The 20697-nt window shown below is 50.3% G+C and overlaps 1 long non-coding RNA gene across 1 annotated transcript; it reads left to right on the top strand.

Moving 5' to 3' along the window:
* The first annotated feature begins 5973 nt into the window (after window positions 1-5973).
* Window positions 5974-9438, top strand: LOC140691620 (uncharacterized). Its single transcript, XR_012067368.1, has 4 exons — window positions 5974-6009; window positions 7208-7282; window positions 7566-7734; window positions 9282-9438. It is a non-coding gene; the product is annotated as an uncharacterized lncRNA (long non-coding RNA).
* Window positions 9439-20697: the final 11259 nt, after the last annotated feature.

A 20697-nucleotide genomic window follows, 5' to 3' on the forward strand; every position in this document is an offset into this window, starting at 1 on the left:
CGTTGTCCCCTCAGGAGCACTTGGGCAGCTCCCCCGCAGGACTCCGGGGTGCCCAGCTCCCCAGTGCACGTTGCGCCCAGGGGAAGCCCCTGCAGGTCGGAGGAGATTACTTGGTTTGGGGGGAAGGAGAGGGCCAGGCAGGGTCCTGGAGGCAGAGCGGTGACCCAGGTGCGGCTCTGATTGCACGTGTGGAGGACGAGCTTTTCACGTCCGTCCCTTCTGCGTGTTCCTGGTCCGCGCCGGGCCAGCTCCCGTGGAGCTGGGGTGGTGGCGAGGAGGGCTGTCCTGCCCAAAGGGGCTGCCTGTTGTGAAGGCGCTGCTTTTGTCAGAGTGCTGGAAGCTCTGTGTGCATCCTCGCAGGCAGGACCCTTGGCTTCGTCCACTTGGAGACACCGGCGACGTCGTGTGGCGCCATTGTTGTCCCCCCGTGTCCTGCTGCGCGGCCCGGGCTGCCGGCTGCAGGCCCCAGAGGGCTGGGTGGAGCGTGGGGCACTGTGCTGCTGGGTGGACACCCGGCGGGGTGTGGGGAGGGTGCCCGGTGCCGACAGCTGATGCGTTGGGTTTCGGCTTTTGTCGGTGGTCGCTCCGTTTCTGTCGCCTGACACAGCTCTCCCTTCTGCCCTGCAGGTTACCTTGCAGCGTCCCGGCGTTTGCAGGGACCGGCCCGTGTTGCCACCAGCACCTGGGCCCCCCTTGGGCCCTGTGCAGCCTCGCTCACCAGTACCGGATGCTCCACTTGGTAAGATGAAAGCGTCCATTCCTCTGTTTGTTCCTTGCGTCACTGCAGGAGAAGGGCAGATCGCTCTCCAGGTCCCTCCCAGGGCATGGGCCACCCTGACTGGGCTGTCGGCCGTGCTCCCCTGGTCCCTTAGCGGACGCAATTGATGGACCGCGTCTTCCCCTCCCCCATCGTGCCCTGGGGAGGAGGTGTCTCTTGTAGAGTGCTACGGAGTAAGAGGCCTGTGACAGAAGGCAGGCGTGTCAGTTCTGCACACGGGGCTTCAACAGGGAGCACGTTCCGGGCTCCCCGAAGGAGAAGCCCACCCCTGCCATTGTCTGCAGCGTGTGGAGCCCTGACCTTCCACGGCCGTTGATCGGCTATGGAAGAGACACCTGAACCCGTGGCCTGTGGTGTCTCCCTCAGGGTCACGAGACCTGTCTCCCACTCGGTCTGATGCGGGGACGAGTGGGATACGGGGAAGGAAGGCTCACCAGGTTTTGTGTGGCTTCAGCAAAGTCTTCGCAGGCGAGCCTAATCCTCCATCCCTTCTGTGGTTTTCAGCCCACGTAGGACCCGGCCCGGCCCCGGCATTGGCCGGCAGCTCCCGCCCGCCTGCGGCGGCCCCGGAGGCCCAGGTAAGTGGGGTGGCCGTGCTCCGTTGGACGTCGTCCTGGGAAAGGTGAGCTTCCTGTTTTCCCGGAAGCCATTCCCGCCCTCATCTCCAGACTGTGTGTCCTGTGACAGGTCTGGCATGTCGTTCGCTTTCCAATTCAGTCTCCCCAGGGGCCAGTGGGCTGCTTGTCCCTGGAGCCCGTCACCTTGGCTGGTGCCTGCAGAAGCCATGAGGGAGTGCTCAGAAGCCGAGGACCGCAGACTTTGGCTGTGGGTTTGTCGAGATAGCGTGCGGAGGGTGAGCCCTCGCTCCACACTGGCTTCTCCTGGCTCTGCTGACTCCTTCCTGCCGACCTGCACCTGGGGTTGCTCCTGGGTCACTGAGGCAGAGTCCTGTGTCGTCACTCGTTTGACTTGTTTCCTTGCTGAGGCCAGGTGATTCTCCTGTTTAGCATGGCCATTGAAATGCTCGTAACTGAGAAAGGGGCAAAGCCCTCCCTCCAGCTTTGTCCTGTGTGCTTTGTGCAGCTTTGAGTCTACCTGTTTGGTGTGGGGTAAATGTCAGAACCCGTGACCGTCTGTTCTCGGGACGGAGATGTGCCTGGCCCGCTGCATCCAGTTGTACTCTGGGTAGATGTTGCTTTTGTAGTAAGAAATAGAGGCTTGAAGGGAAAGAGCCCGCAGTGAAGAGGCCTACTTCCCTGCAGGGGAATTGCGACGCGCAGCAGCGTCCTCCCATCGTGCTCCCCACCCCTGCGCCGGGTCGGGCCTGCCCCGGAAGCTGTCAGAGCTGCTCCTGGGCGTCAGCACGACACGTCGCGGGAGTTTGCGCACGGGCCTGTAGGGTCCTTTTGGTGTCAGTTGTGGGATCCAGACATCCCACTTGAGTTTGCCGAAGGACACAAGTAGTGCGCGCTTCGTAGCGCACTGAAAACCCAGACGTCCCTGAGGATAGCGGTGATTGTAGCGGAGCCTGACTACCTCCCGTGGGCAGCGTTGTCCCCTCAGGAGCACTTGGGCAGCTCCCCCGCAGGACTCCGGGGTGCCCAGCTCCCCAGTGCACGTTGCGCCCAGGGGAAGCCCCTGCAGGTCGGAGGAGATTACTTGGTTTGGGGGGAAGGAGAGGGCCAGGCAGGGTCCTGGAGGCAGAGCGGTGACCCAGGTGCGGCTCTGATTGCACGTGTGGAGGACGAGCTTTTCACGTCCGTCCCTTCTGCGTGTTCCTGGTCCGCGCCGGGCCAGCTCCCGTGGAGCTGGGGTGGTGGCGAGGAGGGCTGTCCTGCCCAAAGGGGCTGCCTGTTGTGAAGGCGCTGCTTTTGTCAGAGTGCTGGAAGATCTGTGTGCATCCTCGCAGGCAGGACCCTTGGCTTCGTCCACTTGGAGACACCGGCGACGTCGTGTGGCGCCATTGTTGTCCCCCCGTGTCCTGCTGCGCGGCCCGGGCTGCCGGCTGCAGGCCCCAGAGGGCTGGGTGGAGCGTGGGGCACTGTGCTGCTGGGTGGGCACCCGGCGGGGTGTGGGGAGGGTGCCCGGTGCCGACAGCTGATGCGTTGGGTTTCGGCTTTTGTCGGTGGTCGCTCCGTTTCTGTCGCCTGACACGGCTCTCCCTTCTGCCCTGCAGGTTACCTTGCAGCGTCCCGGCGTTTGCAGGGACCGGCCCGTGTTGCCACCAGCACCTGGGCCCCCCTTGGGCCCTGTGCAGCCTCGCTCACCAGTACCGGATGCTCCACTTGGTAAGATGAAAGCGTCCATTCCTCTGTTTGTTCCTTGCGTCACTGCAGGAGAAGGGCAGATCGCTCTCCAGGTCCCTCCCAGGGCATGGGCCACCCTGACTGGGCTGTCGGCCGTGCTCCCCTGGTCACTTAGCGGACGCAATTGATGGACCGCGTCTTCCCCTCCCCCATCGTGCCCTGGGGAGGAGGTGTCTCTTGTAGAGTGCTACGGAGTAAGAGGCCTGTGACAGAAGGCAGGCGTGTCAGTTCTGCACACGGGGCTTCAACAGGGAGCACGTTCCGGGCTCCCCGAAGGAGAAGCCCACCCCTGACATTGTCTGCAGCGTGTGGAGCCCTGACCTTCCACGGCCGTTGATCGGCTATGGAAGAGACACCTGAACCCGTGGCCTGTGGTGTCTCCCTCAGGGTCACGAGACCTGTCTCCCACTCGGTCTGATGCGGGGACGAGTGGGATACGGGGAAGGAAGGCTCACCAGGTTTTGTGTGGCTTCAGCAAAGTCTTCGCAGGCGAGCCTAATCCTCCATCCCTTCTGTGGTTTTCAGCCCACGTAGGACCTGGCCCGGCCCCGGCATTGGCCGGCAGCTCCCGCCCGCCTGCAGCGGCCCCGGAGGCCCAGGTAAGTGGGGTGGCCGTGCTCCGTTGGACGTCGTCCTGGGAAAGGTGAGCTTCCTGTTTTCCCAGAAGCCATTCCCGCCCTCATCTCCAGACTGTGTGTCCTGTGACGGGTCTGGCATGTCGTTCGCTTTCCAATTCAGTCTCCCCAGGGGCCAGTGGGCTGCTTGTCCCTGGAGCCCGTCACCTTGGCTGGTGCCTGCAGAAGCCATGAGGGAGTGCTCAGAAGCCGAGGACCGCAGACTTTGGCTGTGGGTTTGTCGAGTTAGCGTGCGGAGGGTGAGCCCTCGCTCCACACTGGCTTCTCCTGGCTCTGCTGACTCCTTCCTGCCGACCTGCACCTGGGGTTGCTCCTGGGTCACTGAGGCAGAGTCCTGTGTCGTCACTCGTTTGACTTGTTTCCTTGCTGAGGCCAGGTGATTCTCCTGTTTAGCATGGCCATTGAAAAGCTCGTAAGTGAGAAAGGGGCAAAGCCCTCCCTCCAGCTTTGTCCTGTGTGCTTTGTGCAGCTTTGAGTCTACCTGTTTGTTGTGGGGTAAATGTCAGAACCCGTGACCGTCTGTTCTCGGGACGGAGATGTCCATGGCCCGCTGTGTCCAGTTGTACTCTGGGTAGATGTTGCTTTTGTAGTAAGAAATAGAGGCTTGAAGGGAAAGAGCCCGCTGTGAAGAGGCCTACTTCCCTGCAGGGGAATTGTGACGCGCAGCAACGTCCTCCCGTCGTGCTCCCCACCCCTGCGCCGGGTCGGGCCTGCCCCGGAAGCTGTCAGAGCTGCTCCTGGGCGTCAGCACGACACGTCGCGGGAGTTTGCGCACGGGCCTGTAGGGTCCTTTTGGTGTCAGTTGTGGGATCCAGACATCCCACTTGAGTTTGCCGAAGGACACAAGTAGTGCGCGCTTCGTAGCGCACTGAAAACCCAGACGTCCCTGAGGATAGCGGTGATTGTAGCGGAGCCTGACTACCTCCCGTGGGCAGCGTTGTCCCCTCAGGAGCACTTGGGCAGCTCCCCCGCAGGACTCCGGGGTGCCCAGCTCCCCAGTGCACGTTGCGCCCAGGGGAAGCCCCTGCAGGTCGGAGGAGATTACTTGGTTTGGGGGGAAGGAGAGGGCCAGGCAGGGTCCTGGAGGCAGAGCGGTGACCCAGGTGCGGCTCTGATTGCACGTGTGGAGGACGAGCTTTTCACGTCCGTCCCTTCTGCGTGTTTCTGGTCCGCGCCGGGCCAGCTCCCGTGGAGCTGGGGTGGTGGCGAGGAGGGCTGTCCTGCCCAAAGGGGCTGCCTGTTGTGAAGGCGCTGCTTTTATCAGAGCGCTGGAAGCTCTGTGTGCATCCTCGCAGGCAGGACCCTTGGCTTCGTCCACTTGGAGACACCGGCGACGTCGTGTGGCGCCATTGTTGTCCCCCCGTGTCCTGCTGCGCGGCCCGGGCTGCCGGCTGCAGGCCCCAGAGGGCTGGGTGGAGCGTGGGGCACTGTGCTGCTGGGTGGGCACCCGGCGGGGTGTGGGGAGGGTGCCCGGTGCCGACAGCTGATGCGTTGGGTTTCGGCTTTTGTCGGTGGTCGCTCCGTTTCTGTCGCCTGACACGGCTCTCCCTTCTGCCCTGCAGGTTACCTTGCAGCGTCCCGGCGTTTGCAGGGACCGGCCCGTGTTGCCACCAGCACCTGGGCCCCCTTGGGCCCTGTGCAGCCGCGCTCACCAGTACCGGATGCTCCACTTGGTAAGATGAAAGCGTCCATTCCTCTGTTTGTTCCTTGCGTCACTGCAGGAGAAGGGCAGATCGCTCTCCAGGTCCCTCCCAGGGCATGGGCCACCCTGACTGGGCTGTCGGCCGTGCTCCCCTGGTCCCTTAGCGGACGCAATTGATGGACCGCGTCTTCCCCTCCCCCATCGTGCCCTGGGGAGGAGGTGTCTCTTGTAGAGTGCTACGGAGTAAGAGGCCTGTGACAGAAGGCAGGCGTGTCAGTTCTGCACACGGGGCTTCAACAGGGAGCACGTTCCGGGCTCCCCGAAGGAGAAGCCCACCCCTGCCATTGTCTGCAGCGTGTGGAGCCCTGACCTTCCACGGCCGTTGATCGGCTATGGAAGAGACACCTGAACCCGTGGCCTGTGGTGTCTCCCTCAGGGTCACGAGACCTGTCTCCCACTCGGTCTGATGCGGGGACGAGTGGGATACGGGGAAGGAAGGCTCACCAGGTTTTGTGTGGCTTCAGCAAAGTCTTCGCAGGCGAGCCTAATCCTCCATCCCTTCTGTGGTTTTCAGCCCACGCAGGACCTGACTCGTCTCAACCTAGGCCTGGCCCCTTCCTGACACCTGATTCCGATGTGGAGGCTCAGGTAAATTGAGTGTTCATAACGTTCGATGTCTCTCTAGGAAATGTGTTGTTTTTGTTTCCCTTGCTTTTGTATTATCCTCTTCTGTAGACATGTGTTTTTAGACAAGTGTTTTGTGTCATTAGAATTTCAAACTGTTGCCCACGGGCACAGTGGTCTTCTCCCCTCAGCCCTATCACTTTCGATGGAGCCTTCAGAAAGCATCAGAGTTCTTACATGCTGTGTATCGTAGACTTTGTCTGTTTGTCGAATGTGGGTCTTCAGTTTGAGCCCTTGCTCCACACTTATGTCTCCTCCCTTTTCTGTTTCTTCCCTAACACTTTCTTTTCTGATTGTTGCTGTTTAAGTTATCGAGATTCCTGTTGTCCTTCTTTGGTTTCCCGGCTCAGTCCAGGTGATTCTACTGTTTTGCATGGCCGTTCAAGTCCTCATGACTGGGAAATTGCAGAGGTCTCCCTCCAGCTTTGTTCCGTGGGCTTTGTGCAGCTTTGAGTCTTCCTGGGTGGGGTAAATGTCACAACCCACCTCTGTCTTTTCTCGGGAGGGAAATGTGCCTGGCCCGCTGCCTCCAGTTGTACTCTGGGTAGAAAAGCCTGACTCTCAGAATTGTTGCTTTTGTAGTAGGATGTAGAGGCTTGAAGGGAAATAGCACACAGTGAAGAGGCGTACTTCCCTGCAGGGGAATTGCAACACTCAGCAGCATCCTCCCATTGTGCTCCCCACCCTGCACCGAGTTGGTCCTGCCCTGGGAGCTGTCAGAGCTGATCTTCTGATTCAGCATGAGATGCCGTGGGATTTTTCGCACGGGCTAGTAGGGTCCCTTTGGTGTCAGTTGTGGAATCAAGACTTTCCTCTTCAATTTCCCAAAGGACACATGTAGTGTGTGCTTCGTAGCACAGTTAAAACCCAGACATCCCTGGGGATAGCGGTGATTGTAGCGCAGCCTGACTACCTCCTAAGGGCAGCCTTATCTCCTCAGGATCACTTGAGCAGCTCCCCCATAGGACTCCAGGCTGCCAAGCTCCCCAGGGCTCTTTGCACCCAGGGGCAGCCCCTGCAGGGTGGTGGAGGGCCCTACATGAGGAGGGGGCAGAAAGGGCCTGGCAGGGTGCTGCAGGCAGAGCAGTAACCCAGGTGTGACTCTGCACGTGTGGAGAATGTGTTTTAACATTCTTTGTTTCTCTGTGTTCTTGTTCTGCAGAACATTACGTGTCGTTGGAGCTTTGGAAGATTCCTTAAAATTTTGTTCTCCATGGAGAAGTTTCGTTTTCATAAGGTGAATATTTGTCAATTTGCTGGAACCTCTATGAATTTTTTATCGGTTAGGACCCTTGGCTGCATGAACTTACAGAATTTGTTGGTGACGTGCAGCCTCCGTGTCGTATCCCTGTGTCCTTCTGTCGACCCAGGCTGGGTGGAGCATGTGGTAGTGGTCTGCTGTCTGGCCACCTGGTGGAGGTGAGGGTGACAGGTGCTGACAGGTGGTGCATTATGTTTCTGGTTTTGTCTGTGTTTATCCTTTTGTCTGTCATTCAGCAGATCTCTCTTCTGTTCCACAGGGCACTGTGGATGGCAAAGCGCCCCGTTCTTACTCAGGGCCAGCTCATGTTTCCCCCTGTATGAGTGGCCCAACGTCACCCTTCATGGGCTATTCGCCACCTCCACCTGGACCACCCTCGTGGCCTCTGGGTCCTCAGGCATAAGCAGAGCCACCAGTTTCTCCACTTGGTAAGATGAGAGCATGTTGTCCTTTTCCATTGTTGAGTCTTTTCTGAAGGGGAGATGGCACTCCAGGGCCTTGCGTTGCCTGAGGAAACCTATCTTGGGACATTATAATGTTCATGTAGTTTCCTAGCACACACATTTGATGGGCTTTGTCATTTCCCCATCCTATCCTGGGAAGCAGGTGTCTCTTGTATAGTACAAGAGACTTTTGACAGAATATCAAATGAGTTTTAAGTCCCTGTTTGGCAGATGTGCCTCCGGCTTAGACCATGTGATGTACTTTTTTTTTTGATGAAGCACACCACTAACTTTTGGGGTCTCAGGGTGTTCCTTCGAGGGTTGAGGGAGAGAGACATTCAGCTTGTCATCACCATAACAGACGTGCCAATACAAAGCCCCAAAGTGCAAAAGAGGACACGTGAGCCACACAGGAGTGAATAGGACGGTGTGAAGGGGAAGAAAGAAATTGAGGTGCCCAGCGAGGGTTTGTTGGAGCTGGAAGGTCACTCCCAGCTGGGAGGGCAGTCCAGGCAGGCTTTCTGAATGCAACGTGAGGTCCACTCAGAGCCACGTGTGTGTGCAGGGGACTCAGTGCAGCCATGCACATATCCCCGTCAGAACCCACTGCCTCCAGAAAGCCCTCAGTTCACAACGTCATATACAAATGATTGTTCTCTTGGGTTTCTGAAAGTCCTAGATCTGGATGAAAGAAATCTCTGGATATCAGAGAAAGTGAAATTTAGCTTGTTTTTTTCAGAATATTTTGTGTGGCTAAAGTTTTCTTCTGCCCCGGTGATTTGAAAAGTACAGGCAGGATTCAGATCAGCTGAGCAGGTGCCTTGCCCTTCAGCATGAGGCAGGTTCTTTAGGGGAAGTCAGGAGTGGTCAGGAGACCCCCTCCAAGACCCCGTCCCCACACCCCTGCTCCCTCCTGTCACCATGCCCACTGCCAGCTTAGCATCTCTATGTTTATGTGTGAAGATCCAATTTCTGATTCTTTGTTTGAATTCCTGCAGTTCAGCCCCCAACACCAAGACCCATTGGGGCCCCCACAGGGTCTCAGCTTTGTTGTCTGTGACCCGGGGGTAACACTGGCTCCTGATGTCATTGTCAGGAGGATCAGGTGAAGCACACACATTGTTTTGCAATATGACTGGGACATATTTCTCACTCAGCATTCTCATAGTTTAAAAGAAAGTGTCTGCACACAGAATCATCAAAAGAGACCTCGGGAAGTACATTAAATTAAACTGAAGATCTAAGAGCTCAGGCCCAGAGCTTACTATTCTCTGCTTTAGAGATAAGGTGAAGGGTCACTTTCTTTTATTAAACCTCTGGTCCTACAAGTTAAAGAAGGAAATGTAATAATGAGAATGTGCACATTTTCAGATCTGTGTCCGAGATGTGAAAACAATTATTTCCATTATATATAGACATGGAGCTGCACCCACAGACTGCAGTGTCTGTCAGAGGCCATGCATACGTTAGAGAAGACAAACTCGGGAAAAAATAAGATCCTATTAAAATAAATATTTCTTTTTGCCTTACAGCCCAGTAAGTTTGAAAGCTGAAGGGGACCCCAAGCTGTGGCAACGATGTGTTTAGAGACGATGTCGGAGGTGCATTGCAGCCTAAATGTCTCCCTGCTCCATCCTGCCACCTCTGCTATTGTCTCCTATTGTCACCCCTAATGAATCTGTCACAGTTCTCTGTGTCAGTGTCTGTTTCCTGGAGGACCAGTGGTCACACACTCTCGAGGGCACACAGTGATTCACAGGCACACAATTCACAAACCAGCAGGAACTAGGATGACAGGGCGGATGCAAGGTCACCCCTGTGGGGCAGCAGTGACCATAGGGGCCCCGGGGCTGCTTCTGGGCGGCGGGCACAGCCTGTGTCTGATCCAGTGACGGCTGTGCAGCTTCAGTCTGCAAACACTCACTGGGCAGGTGGACCTGTCAGTCACAGGGGCATCTGGTCGTGAGCCAGATGATCAGAATGAAGTGGCCGTGTCTCATGATGAGGAACAGATGAGGTGCAGAAGGGGCCACGGGCATCCAGCGAAAGGCCTCGCACTGACCAGGCCCGTGTCCCCACGCTGCGTGTCATCTGCCCGGCCGCCCCGGCTCCAGGCAGGCCCTGAGTGGGGCTGAGGGCGGCAGTGCTCTCAGTGAGCCCGTGAACGCCCTTCATCCTCCCACAGCCTCCTGACTCTGAGGTGGGCGGGGCAGGGTCAGTGGGTGGGGCGCCACCACTGCCAGGGAGGTGGTGTTGGGTATAAAATGAGTCCACTCCACTATGCACCAGCTGTCCCTGGAGCCCGCGGGGCCCTCCCTCCTTCCAGGTTGGGGAGGCGGCCAGCCCTGCAGCAGCTCTAGGGCCCAGGCTGGGCCACCAACAGGTCAAGGTGAGACTGCACTGCCTGGGAAGGGGGGGAACAGCGGTGCAGCAGTAAATGCCAGCGAGAGCAGCTCTGTAACCGGCTCCACCTCTGTGAGCAGGGCCAGGGCTCGAACTTGGCCGTGAGGGTGGGAGGGCTGGGAGAGCTGGGGCCCTGTGACCCTGGACAGGGCTGAACCTGAGCTCAGGGCCGGAGGGCCTGGGGGAGAGACAGAAAGACACAGGCAGGGAGAGAGAGGGTGTGAGTGATAGAGAGGTGGGGGTTAAGTCCTAGAGAGGGACAGGAGGTGATGGAACACCAGGTAGGGGGAAGCGGACATGAGGAGGCATATCCACTTAATGTTAGGTGTGGTGTTGCTAAGTAAGGTCCACATCAAGTCTTTTCCTGTTTTTTCAGGTTTTTTTTTTTGCAGCATAATAGGAAAATCCTGCTTCACACAGGTGCATGTAGCAAACGAAGCAGTACACAACCTGCACGCCTCGCAACGCTTGGCTGCTCCTGACTCAGGGTGCTCCAAAAATCATTTCCTGAAAGTTCAGTGAAATTTTGCTTCACCTGGGAATCAGATGTTAAATCAATCAGGCTCTCAAAGTTCCATGCCACTAATGAGGCTGGTTTAAGTTACTGTAGATGGATTTCTAACCCAAGCACTCTTATCCTTTGTTAAAGGAAAATATTAACAAAACAGAACACAAACCCCTGGGGTGCTGCACAGCAGCCCTGCGAGTGTCTCCATCAACCATAGGACTAGTCACTGAGTGTAGGAAAACAGCTTTCTTTTGATGATAATTTATCAAATACTGTAAAATCTGTCATATTTCCCCCTTGCATTGACAGAGTAACCGCATATAATTTAGTAAAAATATCTGCAAGATATACAAGTCTTAGCAAACACTATGAATTTGTTAATCAGATCTTCAAAAAGCAGAATCCACAAAAACCAATAGTTCATGACGAAGCTCACAAAATCTTACAAGAACTTTACATCGGGAAAGACACCTCACCTCTGTATTTAGAGGTGCTGTATGCTGGGCACCCAATTCTTCACATAAAATTGTTAGTAGTCTGGACCGATGTGGCTGAGCTTTAATATCATTGATGATTTGGACTGCCTGATCAAGCACGTTTTCCAGAGATGCAGGTATTATTTTAACTGCAAGTGCATGTCTGTATAACAGGTGCTTTCGGGAGCCACATATTTCATCCAGGTGACAGCCCCAGCAATTTTCCCTTCCATCACCCTAGAAGCATCACTACAAACACCAGCATATTTTCCCCATTCAATTTCACATTTTTCCGTAAAGCTGTGGACACAGTTGAGAATGTCCTCACCAACGGCATTCCCTGCAAAGATCCACGTAAGAGCAGGTCGTCCTCAGTGCACTCGATAAACCTGCAACGAACAAGCATGAGCAGCACAGCACGTCCTGAGACTTTGGCTGGTTCATGTAGCTGCAGTGAGAATGCGCTGCAGGTTTTCTGTCGACAAACAGGCCCTTCCTTCTTCAGTGGCAGCAGCTAGATCCTTAATTCAACAGCAGTGCTGTCTGACAGCTGCACCGCGTCTATTTGTTTTTACTATACTGTCCGTCACACACCCGCATCACGATGTCTTTTGCACAAGGCTTGGTGAGCAATTCTCTGATGCGTGAGCCTCTCCGCTCGGGGCTGCATGGTAGTTGACACTGCATGATGCTTCTCTAGTGCTTCCATGATCTGTATTGACAATTTTAGGTGCTGGGGGTTTATAGTTTTCAGATGAATCAAGATGTTGCTTGAAAAAGATTATGTTTTTGTCTTTATATGCAGCATGTTTGGTTTCCAAATGTCTTCGAAGCTTAGTAGGGGCCAAAGAGCTTTTCGATAAAATTTCCTTACATAACACACACTGAGCATGAGGTGTAACTCTATTTCCAATGTATGTAAATCCAAAAGACAAATAACTTTCATCATATTTTCTTCTTAGTGGTTTCTTACTAAATGTTATTTTGTTGGAATTGGACATAAAATTGGTCCTGGAAATCTCACTTCCTGAATTTTTAGAAATGGAAGGCTGCAGGGCTCATCTTTACTTTGTAATATTCCGACCTTTTGATCACTTGATTCAGACACAATTTGATAACAAAAAATATTCTACTTCTTGTTTAAGACTTCCTTGTTTCAGCAACACATCCATAGGCAATGTGTTTGTGGTACAAAACAAGGTTAATTTAGAATAAACATTGAGTATCACAAATGTGTTGAAATTATAAGACAGGACACAGAGGATGAGCCATCATCAAAGAGATGTTACCAAGCATCTCGTCAGTGTCTGTGTGAGTGCTGCCTGGGCACCAAGGCACAGGTGGAGCACCGCATGCTCATATATCGGGCGATCTCTCACTCGATGTCCTGGTGCTCTCAGGCTTGGGACATCTTTTCATAAAGGTAGGTTATCACATAAAAATAAAAGCCATAGCAATGAGTTTGGTAGTCTTAAATTTTATTTTAAAATAAACTACAAAGGGAAAAGTACTGTTAGCATGGATCTTTTCCCCACAACACTTATTAAGTTAGACAATATTGTGCAGAAGACAGTTTGGGAACCATTGGGCTAAGAAATAATGAAGAGGTCATAAGTGTATTTTTAAGGAAGGGACTTTGAGGTTCCATGGCAGGGGCTGGCAAACGTTTCCTGTAAAGGAACATACGGTAAATATTTTTTACTTTATTGGGCCCCACGGTCTGTGTTGCAACAACCCAGCTTTGTAGCTGTGGCAGCAGCCACGGGCAATACGGTAAAGAATGAGCACAGGGGTGTCCCAATACATCTCTGTTTACAAAACCAGGATGGGGCCAAAATTTACCATCCCCTTTCATGGATACAGTGTCCTGGAATCTCTTTGAGCTTTCTGCTGCCTGCTGCCACTAGACACACTCGTTGTTGACACCATTATACATCTGAAGGCTCCTTTCAAGGGTAGCAACTGTTCTGATGAGCTACGTCAAAAACACACAAACATAGTTCAAAGTTTTGCAAGACACAAAATTCTGCTGTATCCTAATTATTGTGTGTTCACATTGAAAAATAAACTATAAACTGAAAGTTAGTTACTATTTCTCTGGACTTAAAATTACATAAATATTTACAGTATACAGAATAAAACTCATTGAAAGTAATGTATATATTTTACTGATTACTCTGCATCCCATTATTTTGTACTGAGGGCTAAATGAAGACCTAATGACAACAAAATCTCTCATTTTAATAGGTTTATTCCTCATAGAACAGCTTTTAAAAAGCATAATTAAATGGAAAGGTAATGCAAGTTTTAGGACCTCTAAAGAATGCTGGCTTTATAAGTTAAGGCATTCATATTTTGTGTCTACCTAAATAAAGCTACTTTTGATTTAAACTTTATGATTTGACTACTGAGTAAGCAAGGGTTTCTCATGTCAGAGCCTGACTCCGAATGGCTTTCCTAGTGACAGCTACAGAGTAAGTTACCTGGAATGAGGAGCCCTCCCTTCTGTAATCACATACTCTCATTGGCAGCTTGAAATGCAGACTCTTTCAAAAAAATAAAATTAAGGGATAGGGTGGAAGGGGAGTAACCAAAAGCCTAGAATGAGAATAAATTAAAATTAGACACTGCAAAGCAGAACGAACTACAAACCTCTCAGATGACCATTCCTTACAATTTGTTTTAGAACCAGGCAGCGCAAATGATTCTTCACCACAATGCAGACCTTAAGAGTGAAGTAGAAGGGACCTAGCATAGGAGAAACACTAATGTTTTTGTTCTGTTTACTACCCAGGTAATCTCATTGTTTGGAAATGCTCCCCCATCCACTGACTTCATAGAAAGACATTAAAAACTCTCAGAGACGAAACCTAACTCTTTAAAGTACAGCCACACCTTAATGTCTCTAAAACTAAGCATTGAAAGTAATCTGAAATGGAATTATACATGGAAGTGTTATGCACCGTGACTTTTTGCTATAACTCTTGTCTCAGTCAAGCTCCTAAGGTTACTAATGTTTGAGTGACCATTATTTACTACGTGCCAGGAACTGCTAAATCTCTCATAGATTGGCTCATTTAATCCTCAAAACAAACCTGAGAGTCAGGGACTATCATTAATCTGCCCCCACCAAGCAGGGATAAAGAAATAGACACAGAGGTTAAGCCACCTGCTAAGTTAATACATCTGTGAAGAACTAAGAACAGAACCCAAAAAGCTCACCTACAGAGCCCACGTGCCTAGTCACTGCTGTGTGTCCCTGAATACTCTTAACTTCCCAAGCACTCGAAACACCTGGTACCAGCGGTTGGCTGGTGCAGAGAGAAATGACCAACGATGGAGCACAGCTGCCAGGAAGCCGAGGGCCTCCAACTGGTGGCAGCAAGGCCTGCTTCTCCATTGCTGGGAGCAAATGAGACTGTCCTTCCACAGTCCCGTATGGGATTTGGCGACAGAGAACTTTATGGAGCCGTTCGCTGGGTGACCTAAAAGCTTAGGATCCATCTCCTTTGCTGCCCGAGAAGGACGCAGCAGAGTAGGAAGCTTTGTTATCAGGAAGGAGAGCCTCACCCCCACCTTTTTAGAGGTGCTTCCCCAAATCTCTGGAGGACAGAGATTGTCCTCTCTAGGGAGTAAAGTTTCTATTTGACTCCCTGAAAAGGGCAGGGTGTGGGGGACCCTCAACTTTTGTCTCTTCTGGTTAAGCTGACAGCACAATCCACTCACCCCCACCTCAGGTGGTTCCGGCTTTGAACAACACCCTTGGGGGCAGGAAGGCTGGGGAAGAGCGCAGTCCATTCACAAAGGCAGGGGTGGGCACGGACACCCCATCCAGCATCTAAATGCTTTTTTCAACTGTCACCTCAACCTGCAGCCTGGGCCAGCTGTCCCTTGGCTTCTCCTTGTCACAGGTGCGCGCTGCCCGCAGCCCCTGACAGCTGGGGGCTGGCTTCATGTTGGAGTCCACCCTCGCCTGCAGAGCCCCTCTCGCATCCCTGGATGGTGGCCTCAGCTAACAACCACAGGCAAAGGACACTGTCTTTCTCCTTCATCTCCATCAGTGATGGGGAGAACCGTGCGGCTGGGCTGCGGAGCCTGTGGCCGCCCTTTCACAGAGCACAAGGCAGCCGTCTCGCCAGAGGGCACTGCTGGGCCGCTGCGGGGCTCCGGTCCCCACTACCCCCCCACACCCGCACCCAGGCCTGAGCAGGGTCAACAGCCAGTTCTTGTGGATGGGCTGAGGGAGGGGAGGAAGGAAGCAGGAAGGGGGAGGCAAGGGGAAGGGGGGAAATGAAAAAGAAAACGGAGGAAAGGAGGATTCGGGACGGGACCAGGTGATGCTCTCAGCTCGGGGTAGCGCCTGTGCCTTCTCTGCAGACATCCATTCATCTGAAGACACATTTGGCGCTCTGGGGCACCCAGCTTCCTGTCTTGCACTAGCTTCTTGAACTCACCAAGTTTTGTGATCCTGGCAGCACTAAGTTCTCACACCTCAAGGGCGAAGTCCTTGTCTTCAAGGCTCCTGACGAGGCTGCGACACCAATAAGCCCATCCACACACACCCCCTCCCAGAGAAGGGAGAAGAGTTGGTTTAAGGACATTCTCCCGAGAGTGCAAACGGCGTTTCCATTTCTATCTCTGAGGGAATTTTTGTCACTTGACCACATACAGAGACCTTCAAAGGAGTCTGGAAATTATGATTCCTTTTTTAAAAATTGAAGTAGAGTTGATTTGCAATATTTGTTAGTGTCAGGTGTACAGTATAGGGATTCTGTTTGCTGGCCTTTTCCTTACAGATTATATTTCATTATGGATTATTACAAGATATTGGGTATAATTCCCCATGCTGCACAGTAAATTCTTATTGCTTGTCCATTTTATGTTCGGTAGTTTGTGTCTGTTAATCCCATATGCCCAATTTTCATCCCCCTTTCTGGTAGCCATAAATTTGTTTTCTATGTGAGTCTTTTTCTGTTTTGTATATAGTTTCATTTCTATTATTTTTTAGATTCCACATATAAGTGATATCATATAGTATTTGCCATAGAGTGTTTGTCTTTCTCTGTCTTAATCTGGGTGTATTGAGACTTGTATTTGAGATTCAGTTTCTAAAGGTGAGGTGAGACTAGTTCAGAAAGCGCAGTCTTAAACATGCCCATCAAAGAGCATTCCTCACACCCGTGTGTTCTGGGTACCTGTGGCTGCATGCTAAAGCATCCCAAAGCAATGATCCTCTCTGTGTTCAGGATCCATGGGTCAGGACTTTAGGTAGGACTCAGCTGAGTGATGCTTCTGCTCCCGGGGTTGGCTGGGGTCACACGGTGGCATTCAGCTGGCAGCAGCCAGTCCCTAGCCCGAAAAGGCTTTTTCCACGTGCCCGAGACTCTGGTGGGCGCAATACGAAGGTCGGCTGGGTGGGCGCACTGTCCCTCTCCACGTATTCTCAGGGCTTCTCCACACAGTCTCCCCCGCGGGTAGCTGCTCTCCTACCTGGTAGCTTAGATGCCGAGTGGGCGATCCATGTCAAAGGGAAGCTGTCGAGCTCTTAGCATTCAGACTTTGAAACTGACATGACAAGCCTTCAATGCAAGAGAAGAGACGCGGGATACAGACGCCCCGTCCTGCGGGAGGGACGGCCGGACAGCGCGTGGCCATCCTAAACCCGTCCTCCGGGGGGCGCTCGGCAGGGTCCTTGTGCTCACTCCTACGAAATCCGAATCACAGCGCTCCAACTGTAAAGTAAATAGATAAATTTTTAAACATCAGGTTTAAGAAATACCCTGGAGAGTTTCCCTAGATACAGATGACTTATAAAAAGCTAAGCTACTGGTTGTATCTACATTGTAGGATTTTTCACAATTTAAATTTTAGGTTCTGGAAGTAATTACCAATGTTCAAAAATATTTATTGTCCTTTTGAGTACAAATAGCCTGTTATCTTTCTCTGAAGTTAGTCTGAGAGAAAAAAATTCTAGGGTCACACCTTTCTAAATATAGTTTGGATACCAAGCAACTGGATGTTCAGGGTATATGTTGTGTGTGTGTATTTCAAGTTTAGGAAGAGATTAAAAGGACAGATGAGTGGTCTCACATCAGTGTGCCATTCCTTCTGGGATGAAAATGAAATTTTAAACTTCTAATTTGGTGTTAGATGCAGAAAACAAAACAACCTCAAAATAAAAATAGAAGGCTGACCAAGTGTCATCCAAGACCATTACAGCTCCAGAGACACCCCATAAACCATGTAATCTTCTTTAGTTAAATACACACCCAGAGAGTTCATTCTTTGCTGACTGGACAAGTCTGTTATAACTTTGTAACTAATAAAAGAAGAAAGAGGCCACTTCCAAAAGTTTTATTTCGAGATCCTGAATTTATCTTTAAACCTCCATTCTTAATTAGAGGTCACCTGTACTCTCCATTATTTCACACTTTAATTTTACTTTGAAATAATTTTAGACTTTCAAAAAGGGTAAAATATTACAAATATTGTCCATCTAGCCTTTACCCAGCTTCTCCAAAGACAAATGTCTTATAAAGTCATAGCTCAGTCATCAAGACCCAGGAAGTTAACAGTAACGAGACGTCACTGACTAACCTACAGGCTTTATTTGAGCTTCACCCTTCAGTCACCAATGTCCCTTCTCTGGTCCGGGACACACACTGGGTTTAGTCATCAGCTGTCCTCAGTGTCCTCCAATCTGGGGCAGTTCCCAGCCCTCCTGTCCTTCATGAACTTGACACTTTGGAAGAAGAGAGGCCATTTTGTGTATTTTCCCTCATTTGGGTTTGTCTGACATTCCTCAGTTTTATGTTTAAATTGCCTTTTTTTTTCAAAAACACCAGAGACGTGGCTCTGTGCCCTCCTCAGTGCCTCATACTGAGGTGTGTGTGACAGTGATATGTCTCATTATCTGTGCTGTTAAATGAAAGCTTGACTAAAATGATATCCAGCAGGTTTCTTCACTACAAAATTAGTTTTTCTATATATGAAGTATTTTGTGGGGAGACACAAACATGTGAAAATATCCTTTTCCCCATTATACAGAAATTTTGGCCACATACTTTGGCATCCATTGATGGTTTTTTTCCTGCAAAAGTTATTACAGTGGTATATGACAAAAAAAGATTTTCTATTTCCATTGTTTTGATACATGTATTAATTGGAAATACTACTAATTGCTTAAAGGAATTCTGGATTTTATTTCCCACTCTACTGTGGCTTGATGATAACAATGACTAAATTTGAAAATAATACTGAGTTTTTGGTTTTGTTTCCTCTCTGTTTTGGGGTAGCTATTATTAGCCTTACTTTGTTTTATTTGTGATTAAGGCCATTTTGTAGGGAAGTATTAAGGCTATTCCATCTTCTTTCTATCTGTCTTTTCCTCTTTGTTTCTAAAACTTTTTATTAAAACCATACTACCTTTCTATTTTCCACTTATTTCCCTCTATCATCTTTCATGTGAAAGATACTAACCATAATGTAGAAGCTTCAGTTGTGCTACTATTTGAAGAGAAGTAAATTAATTAACAGAAGAGAAGAAAACAGTGTTTTATTTTGATTTTATTTTTTGAGGCAGAAAATTGACACTTTAGTGAGATGAGAGAAAGCAGCTTGACATGATCAGAATGATCAATAACTTCCACAGCCCCTGGGAAACAGGTCGGAGGCAAAATTCAAACAAACCAAGGGGCCAGTAGGAAAGGAATTAAGTACACAAGTTCAAAACAGAATAACTGGCCCCTGGAGGATTTTTAAAACAGAAGAATTTTAACTGAATCTTGAAATGTTTCTGACATTCTTTGAACAAGAGGAGAAGTAGCCCTCAGGCCACAGATGGAGTGTTTCGGGGAGACTGGGAGGTGTCCCGTGGGAATCCCGCTGCCAAGAGCAGAGTGAGGGCAGGTGCTTGTGAAGACGTGGAGCTGGCCTGACTGGGACTCAAAGGATGGTGGTGGAAGAGTGGTTTCAATTGAAAGAGGGAAAAGACCTGTAAAGTATGTTTGTTTTCATCTGAAGAAGAGTTAAGGACATGTATCTAACTAACTAACTCACTAAATAAATAAATAGAACAACAACAACAAAAGCAATGAATATACGTACGTTCATGTCTAACTGAACAATTGTGCTCCACACTGAAAATTGACACAACATTGTAAACTGACTATAACTCAAGAAAGGAAGAAAGAAAGAAAAGAAAAGAGAAAAGAAAAGAAAAGACAGGACATGTGTCACATGGTGGTATCACCAGTCAAGCTCATCTTAAGGGAGAAAACACACCATTTTGAGGCAGCAGCCCTTCTGTGTCATTTTTTTCATGGGTAGATGGTAGGCATGATTTATTTTATAATCTTTCTGAGGAAGGCAAACAGCCCATAAGCTAAGTCATAGCTGAACATCGATCCCAGTCTTCACCTCGACATACTTCTGGTCACCATCTGCACAATCTAAAATGCAAATGATTGGTACATGAACTGGCACCCCTCGGCAAAGAATTCCAGGCTCCCAGGATAAACTCCAGCCCACACAAGAGTGGTGGGTGCAGGAAGTCTCAGCTCCTGACACCTGCTGCTTCAGTGCCTTCAATCTGTGTAGCTCAGTGGACCAGCTCTGCCCCAGCCTTGGGTGGGAGAGACCAGCAAGCTCTGGGAGGAAGAAAGGGGGCTTTGGATCATGCTCTCAACCATGTGCATTTTATTTTATTTTATTTTATTTTATTTTATTTTATTTTACTTTATTCTTCATGTACATTTTAAACGCAGCTTTCCAGAACACAGTATCCCACTTCCTAAATATTTCGTCCTGCATTAGTTTAACAAAAACTCCCACATTGTTGTTTCTTGAACATGTTGAGATGTTTTACCCAGAGGGAAGAGTTCTGGGATGAACAGGGTACTAGCGAGCCCAGAGCAAGCCAGTTTACATCCCTGAATAGACCCACATTTGTGACTTTGGGCATCACACCTGACAACACTTAATGTGTAAGTTCTCCCTGTTTGCAGTTACTTTTCTGAGCACTATTTTTCCTGTGCAAATGATCACACAAATCCTTTTTTAAAAACTTTATAATGTAGGTATTATTGTGACTCCATTTTCATGAGAAATAAAAAGGAGGGAGGAGAGAGGGATAACTGGGAGTTTGGGATTAACCAATACAAACTACTATGTACAGAATAGATTAACAACAAGGTCCTGCTGCATAGCACAGGGAACTATATTCAGTGTCTTGTAGTAACCTGTAATGAAAAAGAGTATATATATATGTATATGTGTGACTGAATCACCATGCTGTATGCCTGAAACTAACATAGCACTGTAAATCAACTCTAAGTTAATAAAAAAGAGGGGGAATGAGGCACAGAAGTTAAGCAACTTACCCTCTGTCATAGGGTTAGCAAGTATGGAGGCCAGGATATGGCCCCAGAGGTGTAACATAACCTAAGTACCCCAACTTTTATTTATATATATTTATTTTTATGGAAGTGTAGTGGATTTACAATGTTAGTTTCAGGTGTACAGTGGAGTGATTCAGTTACACGTATACATACATATATACAT

Source organism: Vicugna pacos, chromosome 36 (genome assembly GCF_048564905.1).
Source record: "Vicugna pacos chromosome 36, VicPac4, whole genome shotgun sequence".
NCBI lineage: Eukaryota > Metazoa > Chordata > Mammalia > Artiodactyla > Camelidae > Vicugna > Vicugna pacos.